The sequence below is a fragment of the Protopterus annectens genome, chromosome 2.part1 (assembly GCF_019279795.1).
Source record: "Protopterus annectens isolate FY-2018-M chromosome 2.part1, PAN1.0, whole genome shotgun sequence".
In the NCBI taxonomy this organism is placed as follows: Eukaryota; Metazoa; Chordata; order Ceratodontiformes; family Protopteridae; genus Protopterus; species Protopterus annectens.
The window spans coordinates 1,432,526,145-1,432,532,724 of NC_056729.1; positions in this window are offsets into that span (position 1 = coordinate 1,432,526,145).

The following is a 6,580-nucleotide window of genomic DNA, read 5'->3' on the forward strand; positions in this document are numbered from 1 at the left end:
ACTTGTGATAATCATTTTCAAAAGAAGGGAGAACCACAGTTACCTGGGCCAGAAGAGAGTCACCAGAATAATCTTGGATGATTCTTTCTGAATCTGCAGAAGTACCCTGTATATTAGTGGAAAGGGTGGAAACGCATACAGGAACATTAATATCCAAGGAAAGGAAAAAGCATCTGTCTTCCAGGCCTTCTTGCATGGAGTCCTGTAACAGAATCTTGCCAGCTGATTGTTCACAGAGGATGCAAAGAGGTCTGTGGCCATTATTAAGATAGGTCTGCACAAATGGATCAAATATTGGTAGACTCTGTGATCTAGTTTCCATTCCTGAGGGTCTGTCCTGGTCCTGCTCAGCTTGTCTTCCACACAGTTTCACTGTGATGGAATGTAAGATTCCTGCAGAATGTGATTGTGCTTTGAAGCTCTATCCCAAGCTAACATGGCTAGTTTGTAAAGGGGGTATGACCTGGTTCCTCCCTACTTGTTGATATACCACATGTCTGTGGTATTGTCTGTAACAATTTGAAGAGATCCCAGGGACCAAAAATGCTTCAAAGAGTTGTGCACCTTGTTAACAGCAAGCATCTGTTTGATATTCATGTGTTTGCATCTGTCCTTGCTGTCCCACACAACCTACACTTTATCTCTCCTGAAACTGTTCCCCAAGCAAAGTTTGAGATGTCTTTGTGACTTTTTTAGGACAGGGAGGGAAAAGGAGAGGCTTAGATTTAAGGATATCTGTTGTCTCCACCAAATGATTTCTGACAAACTTCAGCACTAAGATTTGAAAAGAAAAAGGGTGTTGGCACTGGGGCTAAGGAGACTTCAGATACCATTGTATATTTCTCATATGGAGTCTTGCCAGGGGTATGATGAGAATCATAGAAGCCATGACATCCCAAATCCTGAGGTTTTACCTGACAGTGACCGAAGTTTAAGTGGAAAACCTTAGAAATGTGTCTAGATGTATATTTATTTTTCCTGTGGAAGAAAATCTCTTTGAACTGAGGTGTCTAATTGACATCTCAGGCATACAATCCTGTTTGAAGGAGTCAAGAAAGACTTTTGAATGTTCTCTTGGAATCCCAGCTTGTGTAAGAGATCTCTCACTCAAGACAAAGAAGAGACAGATTCCTGACACTTTGAAAAAGACTGCAATGATAAGCAAGTCATTTAAATATGCGAAAATGTGGATACTGTAGCCTGCAATGAACTATAACTGGAGCTAGGCATTTTGTTAACAGTCTTGGTGCAGTGCATAGTCCAAAGGGTAAGGCAGAGAACTGTTAATGTGATCCAGACACAGAAAACATTAAGAAACGTCTGGATTCTGCATGAATAGGGATGTGATGATAAGCATTTTTAAGTCTAGTGTTACCAGGAAACTTGAAAGAGGAAGAAAATGTAACAGGTTGTGAAATGATATTATTTTAAATCTGGGCACTATTACAAACAGGTTTAGGAAAGAAAGATCCAAAACTGGTCTCAAAGCATTTTTTTTCTTTGACACTAAGAACATTCTTAAATAAAATCCCTTCTCACTTACGAAGGAGGACCTGGTTCTATTACTCCTTGGAACAGCATATTATGAGGATCCAGTGGAAACAAAAGTGTTTGATCTGGAGGATGAGGAATGACCACCGGAAAGGAGGAATTTCCTCATACTGTCATCTGTAACATTGAGGAATAATCTTCAGAACCCATTTGCCTAAAATTATCTATTACCAAAGAGAAAAATGGAGAATCAGACTTTCTGGAAGAAAAAAGGGGCCAGGGTAGGAAGGGGTCACAAAGTCTCCATTCAGACTTGTTGGACTGTCCTTGGTTTTGGGAGGTTCAAGGTTTCTTTTTAGAACCCCCTTGCCATTTCTTAAACATCTATTTACTGTATTTTGTTGAGACTGTTTATTCTATTTTTTTGACAAATTTGGATGAGAAGTTAGTGAACCCTTTATAAATTTAGAAATGGGGGGCTAAAAATATTAGGTATTCTCTGTATCAGCTTACCCCTTTCACTGTACCTTTTAATCACTTCTTCAGCAGAGGGGCCAAAAACTAAATTTTTATCCAAAGGGAATTTTAACATTTCATTTTAACATCATCTGGGAGGTTCTGAGAATGCAGGCATACAAACCTCATTGAAACAGTACCAGTGGCCATAGCCGTAGAAGAAGTATCAGAGTCATACACACACTGTAAATGATGAGTTGTAACCTGTGCAATAGAAGAAATTAAATTATTTAAAGAAGATTTTTCCTTACAAGAAGAAACTGCAGATGAAACTTCTTCATCCTTTCACAATTAGAAGACATTTTAACATGAGTCTGACAATACAAAATTCTGAAAATAAAAGGTGCAGAATTATACACATTTCCCATAGTTATCAATAATCTTCTCATCCTTCTCATCCTTATCAGAAGAGTAGAATGAGCAGTGGGATCAATTAATGTTGTAGCTGCTGGGTCAGATTTGGGAATAGGGTATAAAAACTTAAAAGAGTGAGGAGCTTTATTCATCATATCTGCCTTTTTTATTAGGAAAATTGCAAGCAGTTACACATCCATTCTCTAAAGCAAGCAGAACAGGAGGAATGGGTGTAGATTCCGGAAATTCCTTTTGTAACAACTTACACCCCGGGATTCATGAACCTTGCGCCAGGCGGACGCATAGCGTAGGCGTTACAACGCCAGATATGGCCACCGAGTGATTCAGGTACGATCCAATTCCACGTGCACTACCGGCGTGCTCCGGAATTGCGCCGTCACCGGCGTAGGTATGTTAAATACCCCATGTGCGGTGTTGCACCATGCAAATGAAGGCAGATAGCGATCCACGAAGTGGCGCAGGCATAGCATAAGGGCACGGCAATGTAAACCAAAAAAAAATGGTTTACATTTACCCAAACATGACATAGGAGTAACGGAACACTATCAACGTCAGGTATCACAGTGTTGCCACATGCCAATGGCGAAAGACACAGAGAATGTCAAAAGAAAACATGCACAACATGTAAATAATGACATAAATGGTATGTCCACAGAAACACACAGCAGAACCCCAGGACATGTCCGCGGAAGGTGCTAAACACTGAAATAATATGACAATGTCATAAAAGAGCAGTGTAATATACATCAGCTTCACAGCCACAATACACCATGGTATGCATGGAAAGCCACATCCACGGTGCAAGGGTTGCCAAGGAGTCACGGCACTGTTCGGCGCGGTAACTATGAATTAGTAGTCAATGCCATGCAAATGAGGCAGATGATACTGAATCGCAAAACCCCCGCCGGCGTAAGGCTGTACCAAACGGCGCAGCGGTAATACACCGAGGAGTGGCTCAGAGGGAATACATGTCAACCGCAGAGGGGTGTGCCACTGTAGGAGGAAGCACATTGGAGCCCAGCAAACATGGGCTGTACATTGCACAGCACAGCAGCAGGACCGGCGTGTGGGGAAATAGTTGAGCTGAGAGCACACAATGCGCGCGGAGATGCATATGCACGAGGATGACTACATTCCCGTAACCCAGTCATGTGACGCCCGCCCCGTCAACAACAATGGATACAGGAAGGTGATGCTGTGAATATGAGGAAATGCGGAAGCAGTGTAATCGGAGTAGAAATGAGCAATCAACAGTAATCAACCCACGAATGCCAATTGGTGGCAGCTGACAACTCTGCAAGCAGAAACCTGCAAAACGGGATAGGGGAGGTATATGAATGCAAAGAAAGTAGGGGAGGTATCAGATTACAAAGAGTGAAGACCTGACACAGCAGAGCCAAGTAGACAGGCAGCATAATGGCGGTGGCACACAAAATGCATGAAATGCCATGTCCCAGAAACCACGCATGACAGGGCTCTGCAGGATGCATGCCAGGAAATAGTAGGTGCAACGTGCAGAAACAGTAAGGTAAGGTCGAAATGTAAACCAATGCAGGCAAGAGTAATGCAACACCAAAGGCAACAGCGTTGCAGTGCCAACGGTAAAACACGGAAGATAATCCACAGATACGGCCGTACAGACACACCCTATGACATCACCGGGTGTACAGCACAACAGTATAAAGTGTGAATGCACACAACACACAGCCGTGTATTCCCAAATGCCGCACTCTAGGTGTAAACACATGGGGAACTTTTAAAATGTTCATGTTGGGTGCCGCTGTGGCCGTGATCCACCAGCATGTGTTAGAGACAGACGGAGTTGTGGAGGAGGGTGCCGACAACTACCGTAGGCCTCAGAGGAGAAGGAGAGTGTTCAGACCAAGGGTAACCTACCAGGGGCTACAAGACCTGGAGATAGTAGAGCGTTACAGGGTGGATAGGGACACTTTACAGCAAATAGCGGAGCTGTGCCGGCCACGCCTGAGAACAAGAAACAACAGAGGGGAGCCCATCCCAGTGGACACAAAGGTATGTGTAAGCTTGCGAATACTGGCCACAGGTACCTTTCAAAGGCCAACTGGGGATATAATGGGTATCTCACAGGCATCAGCATCCAGGGTACTACACCAGTTTCTGGATGCCATGTTACCACATGCCAATGAGCATATATACTTCCCCAGATCTCAGGAGGAGTTGGCTAGCAATATGCCACTTCCACCGTGTGGCACAATCCCGGAGGTACTGGGTGCGATAGACTGTACGCACATACAAATCAAGTCACCACCTGGGGAGCAGGGTAGACGCTACATAAACCGCAAGGGATTCCCCTCCATCAATTGCCAGGTCATGTGCAATGCGCAGGGCATTATCATGGATGTGTGTGCTGGCAGCCCTGGAAGCTACCACGACTCCCATATCTGGCATGCCTCACAGCTGTACCAGGTATTCGCCAGGGGACATCCCATAAGGCCACCTTGTGGGGATGCTGGCTATGCACTGGAGCCGTGGATGATGACTCCCATCAGAAATGCACACACACACATGCAAGAACGCCATAATGAGGCACACGCACAAACCAGAATAATCATAGAGCGTGTGTTTGGGATGCTGAAATCACGGTTCCGGTGCTTGGATACATCCGGTGGAGCCTTGCAGTACTCTTCAGGCACATGTGCCCACATATTCATAGTATGTGCCATGCTACATAATATGATCCTGCGGAAGCAGCTGCTGCAGGGACATAATGGTGAAGGGCCACAAAGCCCACCACAACCGCCAAGGCCAGTACAGGCACAGAGGGTTCAGGACCATGAACACACTGTGCCAGCCCCAGTAGGCAGACGGAGGCGTACCCAATATGCCTATGCCCTGGCAAAGAGGGAACGTATAGCACATACTCTGACAGCGTAGGCCCCATGGACTGACACCTCCCTACCTGCACACACAGTGAAATGGACGGCACACAAACATGGCCACCCGTAAAGTGTACCGTGTGGGTGGCCCCATGTGTGACTCCAACATAGGCAGCACCCAAAAACTGCACACCCAACAGCCAGCAGAGCATGGAACGCCAACACCTGAACCGTACGTGGGTCCTACAGCAGACGGGGTTGCTGTATGCTGCCACGTTCGCCGCAAGGTGTATACATATAGACATGTAGATATGTGCATATACAGATATGGAGATAGATATAATTACACACATAGAAATATATGTACACATATACATATAAGTACAACAGGTAAGACAGGGAATCAGAGGGATGTAAGGTGACAGAGAAGTAACACGCAATATCTGTACATAGTAAACATAGTGAACGACAACCTGAGCATCCGGGAGGTTTAACAGAACAGGAAACCGCCACCCATGGAAAGGTCAACATACCGAAATGCATAACCGCGACTCGGGATGATCGCCAGGCCACAGTACAGTAACAGTACATGCGCGGGTAATACTATGATGATATGAGGGTGGAGGTAGACACCGCCGCCAGTGATGCGGGCCACGCAGGTACCGTGTGCAACCGTCCCTGTGACTGCCGCAGTATGTGTATGTGTGCGGTGAGGGTGCCGTGTGTTCCGCTGTGCGAGTGTAATGTGTGTGCCACTGTAAAATGTGTATGTTGGTGCCATGTGACAGGTGGAGTGGAACAACATGTGTAGGCATACAGTATAGTAACCTCAGGCGTATGTACACTAGTACTCCCAAAGTAGTACTGACAGCCCCTTCCTGGCTAGGCGTGTGGCGACGTATAACGATGCAAAATGAAAATGTCCCAGAATGTACCACAGGAATATACCCCACATGAAATGGAAAGGACGTATGTACAAATCATGACCGTATGTATGACACCGATATGCTAATTGCAAAATGATACGTCGGCAAAGTTACAAAGCAATAGGTATGTACCGCGGAAATATGCATGTGCTACCCCGGTACTGATCGTGGCCACGTATCGGCCCGTAAACACCGCTGTGTGTTCTACAAGTGTCAAACAAGCAATCGCCACCTGAAGAGGTGGCAACCACTAGCAAACAGGCCGTCCCAAGTACAGGACCACAATGACTGTAAATATCCGGGGACAAGGGGAATTGCCCAAAGGATTAAGGTTTCCCCCCCCGTAACCCCCAAAAAACGCAAAAAAATTAAAAACCACCGAAATTTGGTGGGAAACCCCCCGGAAAAGGAAAAAAA